This window comes from Cupressus sempervirens, chromosome 10, assembly GCF_028749045.1.
Source record: "Cupressus sempervirens isolate cs-2001-9-10 chromosome 10, ASM2874904v1, whole genome shotgun sequence".
Classification (NCBI taxonomy): domain Eukaryota; kingdom Viridiplantae; phylum Streptophyta; class Pinopsida; order Cupressales; family Cupressaceae; genus Cupressus; species Cupressus sempervirens.
Genome location: NC_143127.1, coordinates 380,041,414 through 380,068,065, shown reverse-complemented (window position 1 = coordinate 380,068,065; position 26,652 = coordinate 380,041,414). Strand labels below are relative to the sequence as shown.

At 39.9% G+C, this 26,652-nt stretch overlaps 1 protein-coding gene across 3 annotated transcripts in view; it reads right to left on the bottom strand.

Annotated features, from left to right (window-relative positions):
* ECHID (enoyl-CoA hydratase/isomerase D) overlaps positions 1–26,652 on the bottom strand; it is a 291,880-nt gene that overhangs the window by 92,668 nt on the left and 172,560 nt on the right. The window lies entirely within an intron of this gene.

Below are 26,652 nucleotides of genomic sequence, written 5' to 3'. Positions count from 1 at the left end.
ATTAAAGCTCTCAACCCTCCCACTTTGCAGGAAGCCATTAAGAAAGCTCGTGACATGGATTCCTCTTCAGCTTCTAAAAATAAATTTCAGGCAAAGAGTTTCCCTTCAGGAAAAGATAAGGACAGGAAACCCTTTCATAGAGAGGCACAGCTACCTAAGGAAGAAAGTAAGAGGCTGGACAAGGAGACACTTAATGACTTGCGTAGGAAGAAGCTATGCTTCTATTGCAAAGGCCCGTATGAGTACGGCCATGACTGTCCTATGAGGCCAAAAGGGAAGGCCAACCGGGCAATGTGGGCTTATTACGAAGGCTCAGATTCAGATGGTTCAGAACATCATGATGAGGATCCTGATGAAGCAGAGGGAGAGCAGGAGATAGACAGTGCAAGGCAAAGGCAGGAAACAGAGCTACATTTACAGGAAGCACGACTGTCTAGTATCCAGAGAGAGGGATCTTTCAGACTTCGGGGAGTCTTGGCTGGACAGAAGGTTATTACATTGTTGGACACAGGTGCCACGCATAATTTCATTGATGCACGATTTGTAGAGAAGCGTGGACTCATTACTGAGGGATTCGAAGGACTAAGAGTCAAGGTAGCTGATGGATACACTCTTCGTTGTGACAGGATGGTACGAGACTTACCTTTGCGCTTGAACAACTATGAGTTTAAGGCGGATTATCATGTGGTCAACATGGGTGACATGGACATAGTACTTGGGATGCAGTGGCTACATTCATTGAAGGTGGTTACCCTGAGATTAGAGGATATGGAGATACAATTCGAAATAAATGGTAGGATTCATGTGCTAAAGGCTATCCGTAATGGAGACATCAGGACTATCTCATTTAGGCGGCTGGAGAGATTAACTAGGCATAATGATATAGAGTGGGCAGCAGTTTGTACTTTGATACCTACACAGGAGGAGCAACATAAGATGGAATATCATCCTAATATTCAGAAGTTGAGGATTAAGTACGAAAAGGTATTCAGTGAGATTCCACCAGGCAGGCCACCGGACAAAGGTATTGAGCATATTATTGAACTGGAGGAAGGTGCTAAACCTATCATGATCACACCATATCGACATCCAAAGCGACTCAAGGATGAGATCGAAAGGACCATTGAGGAATTGCTAGCTATGGGGCACATCCGACCTAGTAAGTCACCTTTTGCATCTTCTGTTGTTTTGGTAAAAAAGAAGGATGGAACGCTTCGGATGTGTATTGATTACAGGGCATTAAATAAGAGAACCATTAAGAACAGGTATCCTATTCCTCGCATTGATGAGTTGATAGATGAATTGCATGGGGCCTGTTATTTCACGAAAATTGATTTGAGATCAGGATATCACCAGATCAGAGTCCGTGAACAAGATATTGAGAAAACTGCTTTCAGATGTCATTGTGGGCACTTTGAGTTTGTAGTCATGCCTTTCGGCCTGACCAATGCACCTGCCACTTTCCAGTCCACTATGAACAGAGTTTTCCACCATCAGTTGAGAAAATTCGTGCTGGTGTTTTTTGATGACATTTTGATCTATAGCCGATCATGGCAGGAGCATCTAGAGCATTTGGAGAAGGTGTTGAGCATTCTACAGAAGGAGTCCTTGTATGCAAAGGAGTCCAAATGTGACTTAGGGATGACCGAGCTGTTATATTTGGGACACATCATTAGTGCAGAGGGAGTGCGGATGGATCCTGAAAAGATTCGCGCTATTGTTGATTGGCCTCCACCAGAGAACCTTACACAGTTGAGGGGGTTCCTTGGTTTATGTGGTTTTTATCGCAGGTTTGTCAGTGGCTACTCACAACATGCAGCTCCCATGACAGATTTACTGAAAAAAGGGGAATTTGTGTGGACTCAGAAGGCACAGGACTGTTTTATGAGATTTAAGGAGATAATGACTACGTGCCCAGTTCTAGCATTACCTGATTTCACGAAGCCATTTGAGCTTCAATGTGATGCATCTGGAGAGGGAGTAGGTGTTGTACTTATGCAGAATAAGCACCCCATAGCTTATGAGAGCAGGAAGCTCAGAGGCCCTGAGCGTTCATTCAGTATATATGATAAGGAGATGTTGGCCATCATGCATGCTTTGGCCAAATTCAGACAATATCTTGTGGGTAGCAAGTTTTGTATTAAAACTGATCATAACAGTCTGAGGCATTTCTTGGGACAGCAGGACCTGAATGATCGCCAACAAAAGTGGGTAAGTAAGTTGCAGGCATATGATTTTGACATCTCATATGTCAAGGGAACTCAGAATGTTGTTGCAGATGCTCTATCTCGAAGGCCACACCTCACTCTTATGGTTCAGATATCAGAGGATTGGCGACACTTGATTATAGCAAAGTATGCCAGGGATACATGGGCCTCCGATATAGTAGAGGGAACAGTGATTGATACCAGATACACACTTGTGGATGATTTGATCATTTACAAGAACATGATTTACCTAGTCCCAAGATCGAAGGTTAAGCAACTGATTATGAGAGCACTTCACGACTCACCGACAGCAGGCCATCCCGGGTACTTCAAGACTTACAAGTCAGTTCGAGAGCGGTTCACTTGGAAAGGGCTGAAGGCTGACGTTTTGCAGTATGTTCGAGAGTGTCTTGTTTGCCAGAAAAACAAACAAGAACACAGCTATCCGGTAGGGCTCCTACACCCACTTCCGATTCCCGACAGGAAGTGGGAATGCATCTCCATGGACTTTATCACAGGTTTGCCCAAGGTACAAGGACGAGATTGTATTTATGTGGTGGTAGATAGATTAACGAAATATGCTCATTTCTTTCCTATCACCACTGCACATTCAGCAGCTCAGGTGGCAGAGGTTTTCTTTCGGGAGGTTTTCAGATTGCACGGCTTGCCTTAGAACATTGTGAGTGATAGGGATAGCCGTTTCATGAGTCACTTTTGGCAGGAGGTATTCCGGTTATGTGGCACGGAGCTTACACCCAGCACTAGCTATCACCCACAAACCGATGGTCAGACAGAAATTGTGAACAAATGGGTGGAAGGGTATTTAAGGAATTATGTGGCAGCTCAGCAGCGAGCTTGGGTCAGATGGATATATCTCTGCGAGTATTGTTACAATACTACATATCATATGACTATACAGATGACACCCTTCATGGCACTTTACGGTTATGAAGCACCGAGTTTCTTGGATTTGTTGTTGAGCGACAGCCGGGTACCCAGTGCAGGTGAATTATTACAGGAGAGTAAGGATATAGTTGCTACCCTCAAAGACAATATTGCAAGAGCTCAGAACCAGCAGAAGCAGTATGCAGACCAGAAGAGAACTGAGCGTAGTTTTGAGGTAGATGATATGGTTTACCTCATGTTGCAGCCATACAGGCAATCTACTCTTAAGAAGAGTGGGGCAGAGAAACTTAAGCCACGCTATTATGGACCATTCAGGATTATCAGGCGAGTTGGTGAAGTGGCTTATGAGTTGGAGCTTCCCGCAGACAGCAAAGTGCACAATGTGTTTCATGTGTCACGCCTCAAGAAGGCGTTGGGTCAGAATGTGGTGCCTTCTGCAGTATTACCTCCTTTAGACGATGAGGGAAAATTGATTTTAGTACCAGAATCCATCCTGGAGAGCAGAGAAAAGCAGCTTCGTAGAAGGGTGATCAGAGAATACTTGGTTAAGTGGAAAGATTTACCTGTTGAGGATGCTACTTGGGAGGGGGAGGCTATTTTGCAGCACCCGGCGTTGAGATTGCTTGAGGCCAAGCAATTTCAGGAGGGGCGGACTGTAATGTCCCCTCTTTAGTTCGACATGGCATTGATCATGGATTTGCCTATTCCAGACTCTCGTAGGCAAATGGTGTGGAAAGAGAGTCAATTCTGCGGATCAGATAGTCATATCTTGCTCTTGAAGAAGTGTTAAGAGGTTATATTTTATCATTATGTGATATTGGGGCCCACATGTTATAATTTTAATTTGAGTTGCACTTTTTATTTTATAAAATTACTTTATTATAAAAAGTGCATTATAATGAGAAATTATAAAGGATGTTTCTAGAAGTTCTAGCAATTTCTTAGAAAAGTGAATAAATAGAGGGCTGGGCCTCTCATTTGGACATGCTTGGATTGGAGAACTCTTCTATTTCTTCATTGTGAAGACATTTGTGGACTTTGGATCTGCAAATTATTCGATCTTTGGGAACGAATCACTCCCTTGGATTGGCGACTTTGAGGGTGTGAAATATCACCTGAATTGTTGCATAATTGGAGTTGGTATTCAGCCATCTCATTGGAGCTTATTGAGAATTCGTTGTTAGGGTTTGTTTTTGGTTGGAATAAGGATTTCTGATTTGCCCTATCATTGGAGAAGCATTTGACAAGAGTTTGAAGACAGAATAAGTGCATTTTCAGAATTGGTAAAGCAGGGTTCGGAACCACATAATTGCTCATATCTCCTCAACCCCTTGGAGTTATTTTTTATGGTTTTACAGGGTTACTACCTAACCCTAGGCGCCCATTTTCCTTGCATTTGGGGGTCCCAAAACCCTAATATTATTTTATTTCAGCAGCCGTACAGGTACGGCCTGGTACGGCCCTGCTAGTTTGGGCAGCAGTAGCAAATTAAGGACAGTTTGGGGGTGCGGTTAGAGGTCTTCATCAACGATCTGCAGCAAAACGTGGTGTTCTTCCATAGTTCTTCAAACCAGGTTCTTGCATTCTGAAATATATGTCAATTTTCAGGTAAATTTTCTGTCATACAGTCATTGTACTAATCAGTCCAGAATTGGTAATAAAATAATTTCAGAATTTATTGCATTGTAATTGAAATATAGTTCAATGGCTTTATATATATTGTAATTCTGTGATTATATTCTGAAAGTATCAAATCTGAAATTACCATATTCTGAATATTGTTACTGTTACACGCCAAGTGTTTGACAAAATTCCTAAGTTCAGTTTGAGGGTTTCTGTGGCCTTTATAGAGAGGGTCATTACAGTTATGTAGCCGATGGACCCCTTCGGGAAGGTTATTCGGAAAGTATATATACACCCTCCGAGATCATTGTAATCATCATTGTAACCATAATGTAATGTCTTTGGCATATGCGAATAATAAAAGGAGTATTGTTGTTCTTGTCTATGGTTTGTATGCATTAATCTATTTACCCATACGGTAAACATTTGGCACGGTTGCCCAATGGACCTAGAACGAAGGCAAAGGAATGAAGACTAATGCCAAATTAGCTTAACAAGAATAGAAATAAGATAAGAGGATAGGATGGAATACCGACGAGCCTCCAATAATGCAATGGAAGCATTTAGACTCACCTGGAGGGCAGAAAGGCGTTGGCTAGAAGAGGGTACGGCAAGAGATTGAGGAATCAAGTAACACGGATACTGGCCGTCAAGATACATCTTATGAGGAGAATGACTCAGAGGACATGGAGGAGATGGAGCAGGATGAGGAGGAAGATGATGAGGAAGTCGGGGTGATTTCAGCAACCCCACTTCGCTCCCCGCGACAGTTGATGGCTGCACTAGTAACAACTACACCATCATTTTAAGCTCTGCATGTGCACACCATGGCAGATGTTCAAATCCCAGGGTTTGGGCAGTTTAGACATCTAGTGGTGATGACCCTAGATCACGGACAGCAGCAAGAGTAGTAGGATTAGTTTCACATTCAACGGCTGCCCAACTTTTAGGAAGCTGGAGGATAGCATCACCAATGGACACACCTATAAGAACGCAACCTCAGCCAGTGGTTCAGGAATCGACCTCCGTACCTCAGGAGTAGGGATCACTTCAATCAGTAGCAATAAGTCTACCTCAGCCATATCCAGTAGTAGAGTCAACAACTTCGGAGGGAGGAGATGGTCAGGCAAGGGCACAAGAGCAGGTCCAGTTAGAGGTGATCAGGATGGATGCAGTAGTCACGATAGCCAACACACTACTAGATGATGCAGCGGATTAGGGTGCTGATTTGAGCATGGCGGAAGCTAAACACCAGGCGCCAGCAGCCCAGCAGATTAGCTCAACAAGTCAAGCGAGTGAATATCTGAGACGATAACTACTTGCCCCTATTACTAAAGGTCCTTCCATTCAGTCTCCCATGCGAGAGGATCTTTAGTTAGAGGCGAGTTGGTCGAATAGCAATGTTGTCGAGGTCCCCACATCACCAGAGGCAAGAGATCAAAGTGCAATGGCACCAAAGAAAGCAGAAGGAAGGGTACAAGCACAAGGTCCTATACCAGTAGCGGAGGAAAAGGATATCCATTCATGCCTCAATGACATCATCGAGAGAAGCAAGTGCCTGGCAGAGTTGGTGCTCACAAAGAGATGACAAGCACTCACAAACATCGCTCCAGCTACTAAACTATCAGGAGAACAAGGGAGAAAGAAAGTGGAGCACGTGCTGAGGACCCAATGTTGCTAGCCCTCGCATCCGGACGATATCCAACGGTCGTCAAGATGAGAATTCAAGGAACTGTTCTAACAGAGACAATTGTGGACAGAGGGTCAGGAGTGAATGTATTACCAGAAGATACTTGGAAGAAGTTGGGACAGCCGACGTTGTGGCAACCTACATTCTAGTTGCTCATGGCACACCAGCACGGGATCAAACCATTGGGAATCCTAATGGCACAACTAGTGACTATTGGAACTCAGCCATTCCTACTCGATTTCGTTGTCATTCTGCTGAAGAGGAGAGGATACGACGCCATTTTGGGCCAGGGATGGCTTGTACGTGCAAAGGTTAAGCATGATTGGAAGAAGAATACACTATCACTAAAAAGTAAAGGACGAAAATTCATCATTAATTTACACACACAAATGGTGGGCGAAGAAGCTCTGTCATCAGATTCCAAAGAAGAGGATGAAGGGAAGCAGCGAATGGAACAAGATCAAGAATGCGTTCTACAGTTGGAAGGAGGATCTACGGACGATGATTTGGATTCGGTGAACAGCCTTTTCCACTGGTAGATGGAGGACTATGAGCTATTCTAGAGCTGTAACATACTAACGATAGAGGAAGGACACAACGGAGATGGATTTCAAAAAGAGTTCAGAGAAATAAAAGAAGGGGATGCACCGCTAGATGAAACACCTGCCCACGAATTCGGTGAAGGGAAGCCAATCAAATATAACGAAGCCACACTACAAACCATGAATTTGGGAGATGAGACCAAACCAAAAAACATTAGTGGGGGATAACTGGGATCCAGTACTTAAAGCAACGGCATTTAAAATATTTTTGGAATACAGAGATGTATTCGCTTGGACATATAAGGATCTGAAAGGAGTACCACCGGAGCTGTGTGTTCACCGCATTTCGTTGGTCAAAGGTGCAATGCCTGTACGCAAGCGACCTTACAGGATGAATAAGAATTACACAACGCAAGTTACAAAAGAAATCAACCAAATGCTGGAAGTCGGTATTATTTTTAAGGTTCAAACCAGTGAATGGGTGTCGCCCATAGTCATATCCCTGAAGAAGAATACCACCCTAATCAGGATATGTGTCGATTTCAAATGCCTCAATGTGGTAACAATCAAGGACCCCTTCCTGATACCATTCACAAACAGCATATTGGAGGAGGTCGCGGGACATGATATTTATTCCTTTATGGATGGATTTTCGGGATACAATCAAATTTCTATAGCAGAGGACAAACTGAAAATGACATTTGTCATAAAAGGAGGGGTGTACGCATACAACCGGATGCCATTCGGCCTATGCAATGCGTCGGCAATGTTCCAGAGAATCATACTACACATATTCGACAAAATGTCTGTCGAAAACTTCAAGGAGTTCTTAGATGACTAGTTTGTATTTAGCACCAAGGACAAACATCTGGCAGCGTTGGGCAAATGCATGGAAAGATGCCAAAAGGCGTGACTAGCCTTAAACCCAAAGAAATGTAGATTCATGGTTCCGCAAGGAAGATTGCTCGAACATATTGTCTGTAAGGAAGGACTGAAAACAAATCCGGACAAAGTCAAAGTCATAATGGAAATGTTGTCATCCACAAATGTAACAGAGGTAAAGTCATTCATCAAACACATAGGCTATTATAGAAGATTCATCAAAAACTTTGCCAAAGTATCATACCCACTGGACATGTTAACATGCAAAGGGGAACCGTTCAAATGGGACAAGGAACAGGATGAATTATTTGAAGGATTGAAGGTACGGTTGGCCACAGCACCTATATTGGCATACCCAAATTGGGACAAGGAATTTCATGTTCACGTGGATGCATCCAACTATGCAATCGGAGCAAATTTGGGGCAAACAGGTAGCCACGGGTTAGATCACCCAATATATTTTGCCAGTCGACTCTTGACGAAAGCAGAACAGAATTACAGTACAATAGAACGAGAAGCCTTGGGAATGGTCTACACCTTGTAGAAGTTTCGTCATTACTTGTTGGCGACAATGTTCGTCTTTTATGTCGACCATCAGGGTCTGTTGTATCTGGTCAATAAACCTATCATCCAAGGAAGAATCAATCGGTAGCTACTTTTGTTGCAAGAGTTCACCTTCAAGATCATTGTATGGCCTGGGAAGAAACATGTCGAGGCAAACCATCTATCACGTCTCAAAACAAGAGAACCAGCAGACAGAGTGAACAAAGATTTTCCTAATGCACAGTTATTTCAGATTGCAGTACTGCCAAAATGGTACACGAGCATTGGAAAGTACCTTTTGACAGGACAGTTTCCGAGTGAAATGCCACCAAATGGGAGAAGGAAGTTGGTGTTGAGGAGCCGAACATTTCAATTAATCAATGGGCTATTATACAAAATGCGACCTGACCAAATCCTAAGGCGATGCGTCCTAGAGGAGGAAATTCCAAGGGTGCTAAAGGAAGGGCAAGAAGGACTCGCAGGAGGACACATTGGGCCAAACACAACTGTGCGAAAGATACTCCTGGCAAGACTATGGTGGCCAACCATACACAACGATGCCAGGGAGTGGGTCGTTGCATGCGACACATGTCAATGAACCAAGAAACCATTAAAAGGGGACTTCATGCCTCTGAATCCCTCGCACACACAGGAACTCCTTGAGAGATGGGGATTGGACTTCATCGGACCTCTTAAGGTAAGAAAAACTAGAAAGTGTCGATACATTGTCTAGCGATGGAGTATCTGACCGAGTGGGCGGAGGCACTCGCACTACCAGATAACTCGGCAGTAAGCACAACAAGATTTATTTATGAGCAAATAATTACCAGGTACAGGATTCCACTGCAGTTGACAAGTGATAGGGGAGGACACTTCGTTAACCATGTTATCCAACTGCTCACTACTGAATTTAAGATCTGTCATTCATTGTTGAACCCGTACTATCTGAGAGCCAATGGACAAGCAGAAGCCCTGAACAAGATGCTGGTAGCAATCATCTACAAGTCATGTGCGGTTGAAGGTGAAGCTTGGGAGGAAAAACTGCCCTCTGCCCTTTGGGCATACCGCACAGCGTACAAGGTGACAACAGGACACACACCATTCCAGTTGATGTTCGGACAGGAGGCAATGGTACCAACAGAATTCATGATACGAAGCCTGAGGATCGCGCTAGAAAATAAGTTAGGCGACATGGAAAGCTTGAGGGAAAGGTTGCATAATCTAAACAAGCTCGAGAAGTGGCTATTGGAATAATGGGCCATGGAGGTGACATGGAACAAGCGCAAAGCCTGGCATGATAAACACCTGAAACTGAACAAGTTTCAATCGGGACGGTGTTGAAGTATGACGGACGGAACGAAATCAAACCAGGCAAGTTTAAGGTCAAATGGGTCAGGCCATACCAGATCCAGGAGGTAGGTGATAATGGAGCAATAAAGTTGTGGACATTAGACAAACAAGAAATACCAGAGGCAGTCAATGGTTCAAAGTTAAAAATGTATCATGACAGAACGACCCCCTCGTCGTCGAAGACTGACGAAACTCGGAGGGAAAAATAGATTGTGAAAAAGAAAAAAAAAGAGAGAGAAGTAATAAGTAATACACCGTAGGGCATACAAGCAAATTTTTAAGAAGAGAAGACAACATTAGTCGTATGACCCCCCACCCGTACAGCCCTCATAACAAACAAAACCGTATGGCATTTTAAACTCCTGGCACCATACAAGATTCAAGTCAAGTCAAGTGTATCGTATGACATCATAGGATGGGTACCGTACAGTGTTCTTAAGGCCACCGTATGGCATTCTTGTTAATGCAACCGTACGACAACATGAACACTTCCTGGAGGCACCGTACTTCTTGAAGGCATTGTATGGTAAAAATAAAGTCTGTCGTACGGCAATATAAAGCGTTGCTGCAGGCATCATACGACACTACAAAGACTTCCTGAGGAACCATTCAGCAATACAAAATACATAAAGTATGGCACCAAGAGAAAAACCACCATACGGTGTAAGTTATAAGGGGTTTTATGCTATCCATCAGCAGCAAAGTTTTTTTCATCACTGTCTAGCACTTCTATCTACGACATACTTCCCATCACCGTCATCTATGGAGTTTGCAGGTCTTTAGTGAGAAGTAGAAGCATACGCTTGGGTGGATAATGGGAGATGAATAAAGAAGAACAGGTATCACAAGCATTCAACTTGTTCACAAGTCCAAATGGAAGAATAACCAATCTTGTACTTTGACGCCAAGAACTCACAAGGCCTTTCTCTATATGGTGCACTCTGGAGGCTATAGCTACACGCACATGTGATGGGACACAAGTTTTATCTTGAATGATTTGGCTGAGGTGTACAATCTAACGGGAGAAGCAGGCTGTACCAGACCACAGGTGAACTAGCCATTCTCAAGGCATTTAAGGACTGTACGAGAATTTTTCAAGCAGGATATACGGAAGTAGTAACTAACCTAACGACAATTTATCTAACAACCTGATAAAGGAGTAATAGGTATGCAATCAGCCGAAAAAAGGGCTTGGAGGAAGAAACTTGATCACGATTCAGCCATGAGTCAAAATATGCAAGCAAGGCCTTCAGGAGCACGGCCAGCTGGAAAAGACAAGGGAAAACAAAGGGCCAAAGTGCAGAACCAGCCGGATGTACAAATAACACCGTAGAACGTAGAATTTGAAGGGTTGAATGGGCTGGAATACAGGAAACGGTGGAATGAAAATTCGGATGACCACCTCGTCAAAGCAAGTATACAGAAGGCACAGGTAGAGTGGGCAATCTGGATGTTAGTTTTCTGTATCTGAGATTTCGAAGGTGTCTTACGTATCATGATTGAGGCATATGACAGGCATTCTCTTAAAATTGCAATTCCATATTTGGGATATGATGTGGTGATATCATTCCGGTCAATTGACTTTACCAGAGTATTCGACATACCAGGAACGGCACAAGGAGACAAAAAAATTGACAATAAGCCCAGGAAGGTGGACAAGGAAAGAAAATTGAAGCTGGTGGAATTAGTGTGCAAGGATAAGGTACAGCAGAAGAAAAAGAGGGTTGTGCAAACCTGACATCGAAGAAGGTCACTGGAGGTGCCTCATGGATGTGATAAAGAGTAGACTTACAAGATCAAATAGGGCGTCAAACATCTCCTTTTCGCTGGTCGGTATGATGAACAGACTCATGAATGGGAGGGTTTACGACTGGGCTTCTCTATTGGCCACACGCATGGATGAGTTCATGACATTGTAGCATAAAACATTTTACATGCCGCACTATGCCATCTAACTCTTTCTAGAGGCAATTGGGAGGACAATACCCAAAGAAAAGTTGGAAATACAGCCAAGTCCGACAGCACCCAACAAGCCTCTGATAATGCAATGAAGGCATTTAGACTCACCTAGAGGGCAGAAAGGCGTTGGCCAGAAGAGGGTATGGCAAGAGATGGAGGAATCAAGTAACACCGATAGTGGCTGCCAGGATACATCTTCTGAGGAGGACGACTCAAAGGACATGGAGGAGTTGGAGCAGGATGAAGAGGAAGATGATGAGGAAGTCAAGGTGATTTCAACAACCCCATTTCGCTTCTCGCAGCAGTTGATGGCTGCACTAGTAACAACTATGCCATCATTTTCAGCTCCGCATATGCACACTATGGCAGATGTTCACATCCAAGGGTTCGGGCAGTTTAGACATCCAGTGGTGATGAGCCCAGTCACCCAAAACCCAAATCACGAATAGCAGCAGGAGTAGTACGATCAATTTCACATTCAACGGCTACCCAACTTTTAGGAAGCCAAAGGACAGCATCACCAGCGGACACACCTATGAGAACGCAACCTCAGCCAGCGGTTCAAGAATCGACCTTCTTACCTTAGGAGCAAGGATCACTTCAGTCAGTAGCAGTAAATCTACCTCAACCACATCCAATAGCAGAGTCAACAGCCTCGGAGGGAGGAGATGGTCAGGGAAGAGCACAAGAGTAAGTCCGGTCAGAAGTAATTGGGACGGATACAGTAGTCGCAATAGCCGACACACTGTTGGATGATGCAACGGATCAGGGTGCTGATTTGAGCATGCCAGAAGTTGAACACCAAGCGCCAACAACCGCACAAATTAGCTCAGCAAGCCGAGCGAATGAATATCTAAGACGACGACTACTTGCCCCTATTACCAGAGGTCCTTCCATTCAGTCTCCCATGCGAGAGGATCTTCAATTAGAGGCGATTTGGTCGAATAGCGAGGTTGTCGAGGTCGCCACATCACCAGAGGAAGGAGATCAAAGTGCAACGGCACCAAAGAAAGCAGAAGGAAGGGTACAGGCGCAGGGTCCTATACCAGTAGTAGAGGAAAAGGATAAGGATATCCATTCATGCCTCAGTGACATCACCGAGAGAAGCAAGTGCCTGGCAGAGTTGGTGCTCACAGAGAGACGATGGGCAGAGGCTACGCAAGAAGCTCGGGAGGCCGCAGAGAAGGCTCAGGAGGAGATGGCCGACCGACTTGCCACCCAACAGATTGCATGGGAAACAGAGTGAACAACACTGTTAGCACAACTCGAGGAAATTGCACGTGGGAAGCAAGAGGCAGATCAGCAACTTGCAGCAGCGCTACAGGAGAAAGAAACAGCAAAGAAAGCACATGATCAGAAAGAAGCAGAATGCCATGAGGTCACATTGATGCTGAAGGAGGTAGTGGAGGAGAACTCGCAGATCAGAGCTGATTTAAAGGTCCGGACGGAACAAGTGTATCAGCTATGACACAGTCGGTCTACACAGTCAGAGACACAAACTTCTAGTTCATGATGTTTATGTTGTTTTTTTAACCTATGAACGAATGTAATTAGTTGTTTTTGAGTTTTGTTGTGTTGTCGTCTAGAGATGACTTTTCTTTTTGGGGGGGCATGATGTCGGTAAACATTGTGTAGCCGACGGGTTGATGCCGTTAGTAAGTGTTATGTAGCCGATGAGCCCCTTCGGGAAGGTTCTTGTTATGTAGCCGATGGACCCCTTCGAGAAGGTTCTTCGGAAAGTATATATACACCCTCTGAGATCATTGTAACCATCATTATAAGCATAATGTAATGTCTTTGGCATATGCGAATAATAAAAGGAGTATTGTTGTTCTTGTCTATGGTCTGTATGCATTAATCTGTTTACCCATACGGTAAACACTTGGAAGGGAATGAAAAAAGAGATAATGGATTATGTGGTAGGATGTCTAGAATGCCGAAGAGTCAAGGCAGAACATCGTTATCTAGCTGACCTCCTTTACCCAAACGAAGTACCAAAGTGGAAATGATGGATAATTTCCATGGATTTCATACAAGGACTACCTATGACACAAAGCAAACACATCACCATCCTAGTAGTGGTGGATAGATTGACTAAGGTTGCTCACTTCGTACCGGGAAACCTAACCGATGGAGCTCCAAAAATCGCTCACAAGTTCATGAAAGAGATTTTTAGACTTCACGGAATTCTTGAGAAAATTTTATCAAACAAGGATGCTAGAATAACCTCAAGATTTTGGCAAACATTATTCTCGGCCTTAGGAACTAAGTTAAATATTAGCTCAGCTTATCATCCCGAGACTGATGGTCAGACAGAAAGAGTAAACTAGGTTTTGGAGGATCTACTAAGAGTTTATCATATGGATCGGCAATACCAGTGGGAGATGTATTTACCCTTGATGGAATTTGCTTATAATAATTCCTATCAATCCACCATTAAGATGGCCCCTGTGAGGCCTTATATGGTCACAAGTGTAGATCCCTATAAGTTAGAACTGTGTTGAGGATAGAATTATTATCGGACCTGAAATGCTCAAGGAGATTAAAGAACAGGTAATTCAAATTTGTCAAAGATTGAAAGAAGCAAATGACAGACCAAAAAGTTATGTAGACACTAAAAGGATACCTAGAGAATTCTTAGTGGGAGAAAAGGTGCTACTAAAGGTAAAACCCCAAAAGAGTACCATCAAGTTCGGTAAGAATGCCAAGTTAGCCCCAAGATATGTGGGACCCTTTGAGGTATTGGAAATCATGAACCCGATAGGCTACAAAATTGCTACTCCAACTCTTGCCAAAATGCATGACATCTTTCATGTGTGATACCTTAAGAAATATATCACTCATCATGATCATATAATTGATTGGAACTTACTGCAGGTACGAAACCCAAGGGTGGTGGAAATAGAACCACTCAGAATACTCAAGGTACGTAAGCTACACTTACAAAATTGAGACATGACTCAGTTCAAGGTCCAGTTGGAGTAGTATATAGAGGATAGTGCTACTTGGGAAGACTACAATGAGATTTTTCAAAAATACCCTCATCTTTTCTCGAAGGCGAGAGCCTAATCTTTTTCTTTTTTTCTTTTATATAGCTGCAATGTTAAAAACAAAAACAACAAACCTTGATCATTTATTACTTTTAAGTTTTATTTGCGGAATTCATTGGCGACAATGAAAACATAAGGGGGGAAGGGGGCGGTTTGTTACATCACAAAATTTTGACCTATTTAAAAATTAGTTATAGCCGTTGAGATGATTAGTTAAAAACTATTCTTTTTCCTTGTTCATGTGAAAAGGGTAGTTATATTTAACTGTTGTTTCATATGAATTTGGTCGTTATCAATTATTATGTATAACTGCCTATTGATTATGGTAGTTAGCTATTACTTGTCATATGTTGATGATAGTAGTTAGCAGTTGCTTATTTACTAAATGATGGTAGTTAACTATTTTCTTTACAACTATATGTGTTACATGTTGGTATGGATTTATTATGGAGAACTTGTTATTATTGTGGAAAATGTTGTGCGGGTGGTTGCCGGAGCAAACGAAGGGGAGAAAGCATTGCTTAGCGGGATCTATGGAATGGGACACTACTTCAGTCCATTTATCTAATCGATGGGTATGACCTTTAACAAACTTGGTAAGGACTTAGCGACTACATAATAGAGTACATACATTGGACATGCATGAGCTACTTGGATAACATATAAAACATTTAAATATTTAAACATAATCAAAATTCATACCTTTGATGATTTATGTTGGCATCCTTATATATATATATATATATATATATATATATATATATATATATATATATATATATATATATATATATGCATAAAGGTATGATACCACCATGGTATTAAATTATCCAAGCTCATCTCTATTAACATACGTATACATATATATATCTGCATATACATTAGGAGGATATGAGGATATGAAGATAAAATAAATTCTCTGAATTATGCACGTATATAGATATGCATATCCTAATAGTTATGACCTTGGAGACAATAACAGTATGATGACATATATATATATATATATAATTATGAATTCTTCTTTTAATAAGGAGTACTTCGAATTCTGTTTTTAAATTATAAGTCTCTTTAAGGGACTATGAGTACACTTGGCGATATTTCTTTCTTTTGGAATCGGTGAACCAAAAAGTCGATGATCTTGTTTATAATTGTCATCTCGAGCCACGGCTTCAGTTCAACCTTTCTCTCTTTCCTAGACATATATTTTCAGCTGCATTCCTTTCAGTTTAAAATCGATACTACTCTTTCTCTCATTTTCTTCCCGTATTCTTACTCCTTCCATCCGGCTCCCAATATTGAATGTGAAACCGAGCTTGCTATTTTTTTTCACAAGAAACTTTGTATCGAGCATCCGCCTTGGCTATCCCAATCATTGAGAGTCCGCTACTCGGGACACCCGCATTCAGTCCATCATTGATCACGTTATGTGGATACTTCTATTTTCTTATCTGATATATATGCATCCGAAGATGCAAGTCAGTTTTAAGATTGCCAATGTCATGACTGTGAAATAAAAAGATGAATAATGAACAATTCATTCGATCAAGCTTACCATGTAACCTGACTTGTTCGAATCTGAAACAGAACGAATATGCAATGTATATGTTCTCATTCTTGAATCAGCTTGTCCTTTATTTTTGAAACATAATCTTCTGATTTTTATGAGAGAGAAGTCCTTGAGTCACAAGGATGGCTTCATGCTAGTAATAAACTATCATCTTTACATCAGCTGAGTTTCAGCAAATGAACTGTTAATGGAAGAATTTCATTAATGAGCAAACACCAAGGACTCAACCTGGCTAGATGTCCAAGAAAGAAGGTGAAGAGGTAAAAAGGAAGTTCTGCAAAAACAAGGTGTTTACCATACTGGTAAAGAAATCAACACATACAGACAATGGAACAGAATAGCAGAATTATATTCACATATGCCAGACATACATTATGCTTCATAATATCCGTAATAGTAGATAGATGATCATTGACAATGATCCCAGACGGGATATAAATACTATCCGCCGAACCTTCCCGGAGGAGTCCGTCGGCCACAAACATTATGTCCGCTACAAACTATTTACCCATCGGCTACAAAATACAAAACACCGACGACAATCATTCCATCAGCTACAGAAACACCGTCGAGACCATCCAGTCGGCTGACACAAGGAATAGGAATCCGATTTGATATGATAACTTAAACTTTAAGAACTACCAAATATCCTCACGCATGTCCGATCTACTTACCCTATTGTTAAGTCAAACGGTGGTGATTGGGTAATATAAAACCACCTAAAACCTTGGCCAGGGTTGTTAAAGGCATGCGTGCCTTCTATAGATCACATGATGTCAAAGGCGAAAGTTAATCAGACATGTTTGTCTATTACTGAGCGGACATTCTAAACACTAGTATAGCTCAGATGGTTGGACTAATAGTGTGCCAAGCCTAGCCCCAAGGTAGGGAGGGCGTTTCTTGTTAAAAGATTGTGTGGGGATTGATAAGGTCCACGGTTGGGAGGTTAATCCTAAGCTAATTCTTATCCTCTTATCCAAAAGCTGAGGCTTGCACAACAATTATGAAACCCTTCAATTAGATTATGTATGTTCCTCTTTCATTTTTTATTATGCATTACTTTCTCTTGTAATTATTAAATATCAGAGAATTGATGGTAATGATTTAAGTTCTTTTGTAATTACTACAGAAATCAATTAATTCAGTTGCTTTGTTATTTCAATTAATTTCATATGAAATGGAATTAAAGATGTTCACTTTGGTAATTTGATTTGAAGCATTGCTTTCATCTCTGTTTTAATTCAAATTATAGCTCTATCTTTCTAGACTAGAAAATTCGTTTGCTACATATGGTGTCAAAACGTTGCATTTGACACTGAACCTTGGGAACACCATCTAACAAGATTAGTAAACCTAAGATTGTCTTTGATTAAATGGAACAAGATGTATACACAAAAGACACCTTGCAAGAAAGCACTACATCCCATATTCCCATACTTGATTAAGAACATGTCAAACTATAGTTATACTTGTTGTTCCATGCCTCAGGACGACAAAACCTTAAAACAAGCTCTGCAACGAATGAGGAAGGAAAAAATCAAGTGGACTCCTACCAGAAAGGCAGCCTATAGAAACAAACTGATTCAAACTTGGAACGCCCGCCTGGTCAACCCTCTTATGCACTTTCATATATCTTGGATGGTGCAACATAATCAAAATTTGTACCTTTGATGATTTATGTTGGCATCCTCATCATTTCATTATATATATACCTGCCACCATGGTATTGAATTACCCAAGCTCATCTCTATTAATATATATATATATATATATATGGAGGATATGAAAATAAAATAAATTCTCCAAATTATGCATGTATATAGATATGCGTATCCTAATAGGTATGACCTTGGACACAATAATGGTATGATGACATATATATATATATATAATATTATAAATTCTTCTTTTAATAAGGAGTACTTTGAATTCTTTTTTTAAATTATGTCTCTATGAGGGACGATGAGTACACTTGGCGATATTTCTTTCTTTTGGAATCGGTGAACCAAGAAGTCGATGATCCGGTTTATAACTGTCATCGTAAGCTGCGGCTTCAGTTCAAGCTTTCTCTCGTGCCTAGATATATATTTTGAACTACATTCCTTTCAACTTAACATCGATACTGCTCTCTTTCTCTCATTTTCTTCTCATGTTCTTACTCCTTCCATTCGGCTCCCGATATTGAATGTGAAACCGAACTTTTTTTTTTTTTTAATGAGGGACTCTGTACTAGGCATCTACCTTGGCTATCCAAATCATTGAGAGTCAATTAGTCGGGACTACCCAATTCATTCCATCATTGATCAAGTTATGTGGATACTTCTATTTCCTTATCTGGTATATATGTATCTGAAATCTAAATGGAAGTTTGTTTTAAGTTTGCCAATGTTATGTCCTTAATGCATGACTATGAAATAAAAAGATGAATAGTGAACAATTCATTCAATTAAGCTTAGCATGTAATCTGACCTGTTCGAATCTGAACCAGAATGAATATGCAATGTATATGTTCTCATTCTTGAATCAGCTTGTCCTTTATTTCTGAAATATTATCTTCTAATTTTTATGAGAGAGAAATCCTTGAGTCACAAGGACGGCTTCATGCCAGTAATAATTTATCATCTTTATATCAGCTAAGTTTCAGCAAATGAACTATTAATGGATGAATTTCATTAATGAACAAACACCAAGGACTCACCCTAGCTAGATGGCCAAGAAACAGGGTGAAGAGGTAAAAAGGAAGTTCTGCAAAAACAAGGAACAGGAATCGGATTTGATATGATAACTTAAACTTTAAAAACTATCCAATATCCTCATGCATATCCAATCTACTTACCATGTTATCAAGTCGAGCAGTGGTGATCGAGTAATATAAACCCACCTAAAAACTTGGCCAAGGTCGTTAAAGGCATGCTTGCCTTCTATAGATCACATAATTTCAGTTGTGCCACTTAATCAAACATGTCTGTCTATTACTGAGCGGACATTCTAAACATCGGTGCAGCTCAAATGGCTGAACTAATAGTGCCCCAAGCCTAGCCCTGCGGTATGGAAGGTTTTTCTTGTTAAAAGATTGTGTGGGGATTGATAAGGTCTGTGATTGGGAGGTTAATGCTAAGCTAATGCTTCTCCTCTTATCCAAAAGTCAAGGCTTGCACAACAATAATGAGACCCTTTCAATTAAATTATGTATGTTCCTCTTTCATTCTTTACTATGCATTACTTTCTCTCGCAATTATTAAATATCATAAAATTGATGGTAATGATTTAAGTTCTTTTGTAATTATTATAGAAATCAGTTATTTCAATTAATTTCACATGAAATGGAATTAAAGGTGTTCACCTCGGTAATTCGGTTTTAAGTATTGCTTTCATGTTTGTTTTAATTCAGATTATAGCTCTATCTTTCTACACTAGAAAATTCGTTTGTTACAATTGTAGCAAGTAAGCATTAGTTCCTGACTCTTGACATCCAACTTGGTGCGTGCCGGATCATAGATCCAAACAAAAGCAAGAGTGTTAAAAACCTTTAGATGACTGATTTTGGGCTTGCAACCTAACCAAGTCTCTTTCGGAGTCTTATCTTTGACCACCACTATGGGTGACCAGTTCAAAAGATAAATTGCAATGTTAACTGCTTCTACCCAAAACTTCTTCATAACATGTCTGTGTTCGAACATCAATTGAACAATCTCGTTGATTAGTCTGTTTTGACATTCAACTAAATTGTTTTGTTGTGGTGTGTGTAGTGTGGTTAACTAGCGCTTGATGCCATAAGTATCACAGAAGCTAGAAAATTTATTAGAACAAAATTCTTTGCCATTGTTTAACCTAAAAGCAATAATAGATTTCCCAATCTATTTTTCAACTAAAGCTTTAAACTTCTGAAATACAATAAATGCTTTTGATTTCTTTTTAAGAAAATATACCCACATTTTTCTACTAAAATCATAAACAAACAACAAAAAAAACCTGGACTCAAGAACATAAGGAGTGAGCATAGGGCCCCAGATATCGACATGAACAAGCTGAAGTACTTGAGAAGCTCGTCATGAATCACCACTAATGAAAGGTGTGCGATGTCGCTTCCCTGCCTGGCATGCATCACAAACTCCAAGTTGTTGAGTTTGAATCTCGGGTAATCCAAGGACAAGTTCTTCTCAAGCAAGCTGAGAGGGATAGTGCACATTTAAGTGCCCATATCGTGATGACAAAGTGTGCTAACAAAAGACTGTCAAGAGCCATTGCTAAGTCCCAAGAATCGCCAGAATCAGCATGTCTAAAAAGACCATGATCCTCAAGACCTACTGCAACAATAGACTAAGTTGCCCTATTAGTGATGGTGCATTGATGTGAACTGAAGGTGACATTCAACTGTGGAGAGTGTCGCAACAACTAATTGACTGAGAGCAGATTTAGTTCTATCCCTAAAACATAGTACACATTGAGGAAAACGAGATTCCTCCCAACATGCTAAATTTGAATGTTGCCTTTGCCATCAATGGTGTACTCTTCCCCTTCACCAAAAATAATAGAATCTGAATAAGGTTGGTAGTCAGTGAACCAGTCTCTACAATAAATGAAATGATGAGGCACGTGAATCAATGTACCAAGTAGAGGACTTCACCTAATCTAAAGGTCTTTTAGCCATGAAGGCGTAAAAGGAAGATTTTGTTTGCTCAGTGTGCTCTGCATTGTTCGCTTTGGGTTGGGAACCCAATTTCTTAGATTGGGCAGCTAAGCGTTTCCAACATTCAACCTTCATGTGACCATACTTGTGGCAATAGTTGCATTGAATATTCTTTTTCCTGGAGCCTTCTGAAGCTGGAGCATAGGACTTCTGTTGAGAAGACTACTATGAATGAGACTTGCTTTTATCCTTCTGAAAGGATTTAGTCGCAAATGCTTGCTCTGTAGAGGTGGAGCTGGAACTGCTACGGAGCTATTGTTTCCACCGATCTTGTTGAAGCAAAAGTGTGTAGAGCTCTGTGAACTTCATATCAACACCAGTAGAAGTGATGTTGAGAATCTCGATAAAATGCTCATAGGACTTGGGTAAACTCCTAAGGGTCATGACCACAATGTCCTCTTCCTCCATCTTGTATCCAATGAAAAATACATATTTCCGATCACAAATTTCCTAAATCCTACTCAAGTGTTCCTAGAGTGATATCTGCTCATCCATGACTATAGAAAATAGTGTTCTTAAGAAAGAAGGCTTTTCTTTTGTCTGAAGTCCCATGAAGTGTCTTGAGATGCTCCAATATCTCGACAGCTGTCTTGCCAAATGGAATCTGCGGGAGTTGATCATTAGCTACAGATAATTTGAGAAGCATCACCGCCTCTTGACTCACTAATCATATGCAATCTAATCAGGACCAACTTGAGTATGTCAAGTTGTAGTACCCAAAACCAGCCGATCGCTTCCGCGCTATTCGAAGATGGTTAGCAACCATTGCTTCCACGTGCCATAATTGCAATGTTGAACTTTTGATTTCCCTAGAGCAAAATATTAGTCAAAGATGCCATAGCACATTTTTTCAGTGAAAAGGCATCAAAAATCTATGGAGGCACATATTTCGGGGCAAAAATGAAGAGAACCTAGAAGAGAGCTCGAAAACCCTAGAAAGAATATGTTGTCGGATTTTGGATCTATTGGCTCAAAAATCGAGGCACGCAGAAAAAATAGAAAACAACCCAATTGAGCTCTCGAAAAACCCACCAAGAATAAGAAACTTATAGACGACAGTTGCAGAAAATAGCCGTAAGTTGCACACACAAAATGTAATGATCTGCAAATTCTTATAACAAGATCTAAGAATAAGATCAAAGTTAGGTGAGACTCAAAGTTAACCCTGATTCAAACTTATATTCAGGCTTGGATATGCTGAATATTAATCTGACTGTAATTCTGAATTAATTGCAAACTAGAGTGTTGAAATTATTGTAAGGAACCCGAGTAGTAAAGTATGCTTGCAGACCAGACTGTAGATTGTTGTGTGATCTACAAATGGCATACAATACTTGTCTTTATATCCTCATTAGAGGTTATGTCCCTTAAGGAACATAACCCTTGACATACACCTATTAGTTTAATATCTCTAAGTCAGCGACTAGGAATTAGTAACAATTCTTAACTAAAGTTTAGTTAACTGTCAAACTAACCAATCTCATCCTGATCGTTGGCACCTGTAGAGAAATTATAAATAATACAAATGTCATTCATTAGAGGATATAAGACAAGAATAAGGCATGATCTGTACCTATCGACTTGTAGGTTATTCAAGTTATTTTCTTAACACAATGTCTTAAACAAAGCAGATATCACAAAAAACAATTTCGAACAATATTGCTCTGATCATTTTGAACAAGAAATTATAATATTTTTTGAAAAAATTCAAAGAATTGGCTCTGATACCATATTACGAAGTGATTGGTGAATATTTGCTTAATATTGACAATGATCAAGATATCAATATAGACAAAAGAATGAACAGCTTCCTTAGGAAACAATTGTCAAGAATAGAAGCATTGTATTCTAGATACATGAAACTAAGTATTCGAAACATTCTAATATTTATAGGAGATTACAATAGATAACCATTAAATAATAAATAATGATAATAGAAACTATCTATTTTCGTAATAGTCAAAGCCTTTGGTTAGAATTCTTTGTTTGGTAGATGGAGATCAAAACCCAATGGCATATATTTATAATACCATGGATAGGGCCAAGGCGTATTATTTTAAGGGGGTTCCATTTGAGAGGTTAGTTATAGAAAGTGCAACAATCAACTCAAGCAACCCATCCATGTGGCAGAGTACTTCTCAACCCCAGATTTTGCTACTCAAATACCTTTATATATCCCACTGAAAAGGTTATGGAAAGTGTCACCACATGCATAGAAAGAATGAAACCCAAGGTTGAGGTAAGAGACCTCATTGTCAATGAATTATAAAGTTACAAAAAAGCAAGGAGTGGGCCCTTTTCCTCAAAGTTGGCTAAGTCCAGATGAAACACTCAAAACACCAAGTATAAATTTGGAAGTCTTTTGCATGCATGATTGCATCTTACAAGTTATGAATCTCAAATTTACAAGTCTACAACTATTATTATTTGATAAATGGGTTTTGAGTTTTCTTTCTAACTCTTCAATATTTTAATTTGTAGAGTCTTGGTGGACAACTTGGGGTGGAAATACCTCAAATCTCCACATATTTTCCCTCCACATCTTATGTCAGCCTCATAGTGCATCCATTTGCGAGCACGATTGGAGTTTGCTTGGAAAAATGCCACAATGACCTTGTCTCTATGCAATACAATCTTCAATAGTACACAAGAGAAGTAGAGGAGATATCAGATGATTCAACAGGTTTGGATGAGATAGGTCCATATAGTTATTGGACAGACCAAGATGGGTAGTCTCCATTGTTTACCAAGGATCAGATCTATGATTTGGAGAGGTAGGCATTGCATGAGGCAAGTGCAACAAGAGATTTGGGATTGGATGATGTTGAGAGGTTGAGTCATTGTCACTTGCATCTACATCTAGGATGGAAGTCGAGTGGGAGTCACAGCTAGTCATGCCAAGCAATGCGCAAGAGTCAAAACAAACTCCAAGGACTAGACCCTCTACTTCTAGCTCTCCCATAGTTTTCACTAGATCAGGGAAGAGGAAGTTATAAAATGTTGTAAATTATAATGTAGTATATACATTTAGTTTTACTAGAACGGTTTACTATTTTCATTTGTTTAGTTTATGAGCCATTAGCATTCGACATGATGATGACATTTTTTACTCAATTTGCATTCATATTAATCAAACTTAATAGAAAACACTTTTATACTCACTTATGGACTTATTGGATGCATCTTATCATTGAATTTCGCCAAAAAAAATGTTTCTAATAAATCTTAAGCAATATTTTAAGTTGTCGAGTGTTTTGCCAAGTTTTTGTAGAGTCGAGTTTCTGGCCATGTCTAAGTAGTCCAACTATGGTCATAATAGAGAACAATCCTTGGATGAAAATGTCTGCTTTAACTGTCAATTTCAATTAAGATTAATCTGCCATCTTTTCTGGTTTTGTCTGTATCACATCTCATGCTGCACACTGCTTCTACTCATTGACAAACCATTTGATTTCTTTGTGACCATATCTGATGAATCAATCACCTATTTGTCCACTTCTGAAACCTGAGATTTACCAATAGAAGCAGATTTCATTTTTGTTTTACTCTGTAAACTAGCAAATGCTTTACAAAGGTCATTTATTTGACTTATCGTGTCATCTTTTTTCTTGCCAATGCCTTCCCCTGCCTTGATTTCCATATTGCAAAGGCCAATATTAATGAGTTTGTGAGTGTCATTGTCATAGATACCAAGTAAGCTGAAACCAACTTCTTGCAAAAATATCTTGTTTTTGGTCTCATTTATTTAACATCAGAAAAACTGTCATCAAATACTGCAGGAGTTCCCTGTCCATCAGTATGAATGCTTCAATCTTCTGAGGCTAAAATATAGCAGGTGTTCCCTGTCCAGAATGAATGTACTGATATAGCAGAGACATCATTTAGTGAGAATGTGTTGAGGGTTGTATTTATAAAAGTGTCTCTGAAATTGAGAGAAATCAGAGTAGTGAATGGACATAATTGTCTGGAGGCTGTAGTGATACAATCTATTGAATTTGTGGGAATATGTCTAGAGAGTCTGAAAAGAAGGTAAGAAAGTTGAATGAAATCTAAGTTGTGAGTGAAAATTGTTGGAGTATAGAACAGCAAGTAAAGCATCTCTGCAAATCCAAGTCAAACAGCAGTAAAGTATCTCTGCAAATCTGAATCGAACTGCAGTAAAGTTATCTCTGCAAATCTGAGTTTGATTGGCTGTTCATTTTTGTGAAGGCTGAGTAATAAGATCATATGAATATTTTATTTGCAGATTTCTGATGTTGTAAAAAGTAATATTTCTGATTTGTAAATCAGTGTCATTTTGTATGTGTAATATCCCTATGGTTGGTGCTTCAAGGAATTTGAGAAGTTGGTGCTTTTGTTGGAGCTGGTGCTCTCAAACAAGGAATTTGGTGATTCCTTAGGATTGTTGCCCTTAAACCTTTGTACACATTTTTCTTCATGACGCTGGATTAGGACAGTAGATCCTAGCAACGTTTCTCACCATGGTTTTTACCCACTCAAGGTTTCCCACATATTTCATATGTCTTGGGCCTCTAGGCATCTTTATGTGTGGTTGCAATAGTTTCAATTCTAGTTTTATGCTCATCATTGTTTTCAAAGTTATTTTAATTGATTCAAGGATCTTAAGTTTAGATCTGCTGCTGCTCTCCACTTATGTAATAACTTTATTTTAGCACCTTCTGCCTCTGCCAGTGCCTTCACCGTGGAAGTGCTACTAGAATTTTTTTTCTTCTTTGTAATATTATACAATATTAATTTCATTATGATTTTCCTTGATTAAGAAAAGCTTCCTTCCTGAAATTTTTTCCTTGTTATGAAAAATTGGTGCTAGTGGCTCCAAACCCAAATAAAATTTAAATAGAATAGCTGTTTCACTGCCAACCAAATTCATGCTCCATTTACTCCACAATAGCCCAGAGAGTTCAAGGAAGACAAGAATTGCCAAAGACTGACATAATATGTGGATTCAAACAACAAGAAGTCAACTTTGATTCAAGCATAAATATATTTTTCTCTTCGACAAAATTTTGCTTCATTTTCTGTAAGTTTCATGAAAAGAAGATGCAGGTTGTCACGTACATTTCTCCTTAAAGTTTTAGTTAAAGTTGAGCTCAAAGTAACAAAACTAAAATGGATCTTCTGAACCATTAACCAAACATATTAGAGTGCATAGCTTCATCAGTTAATGACATCTATCTGTCCAATAACCCTGGACATCAACAGGAAACTCAGAATTCTCCACATGATCCATTCAAGCCTAGAAATCCTTAACATAAGGACCTAGGATGCCTCTTCCTGAAGGGATGGTATGGTAATTTTCCATTACAACCTCCTTTCCTAGAAAAAGACACCAATTTTTTACCATTATATTCAACAGAAATCAGGCTCTTTCAAAGTCATCTTAAGAGACTCAACACCTCTTAGCTACTGAATTCTATATTTATGATTCACATTTATGATTCTGCTCTATTTAATGCATCAGTAAAATCTTCCCAAAGAAAGAAGGTGGATGGTACAGATGCTGCTTGGGAAAGTTGCTGGATGACCAACAACCAAAACATAGCAAAACATGCATAAACTAATCAAAAAGTTAGGCTTTTTGAGTACGAGATAACTGGAGATATAAATTTAGATAATAAA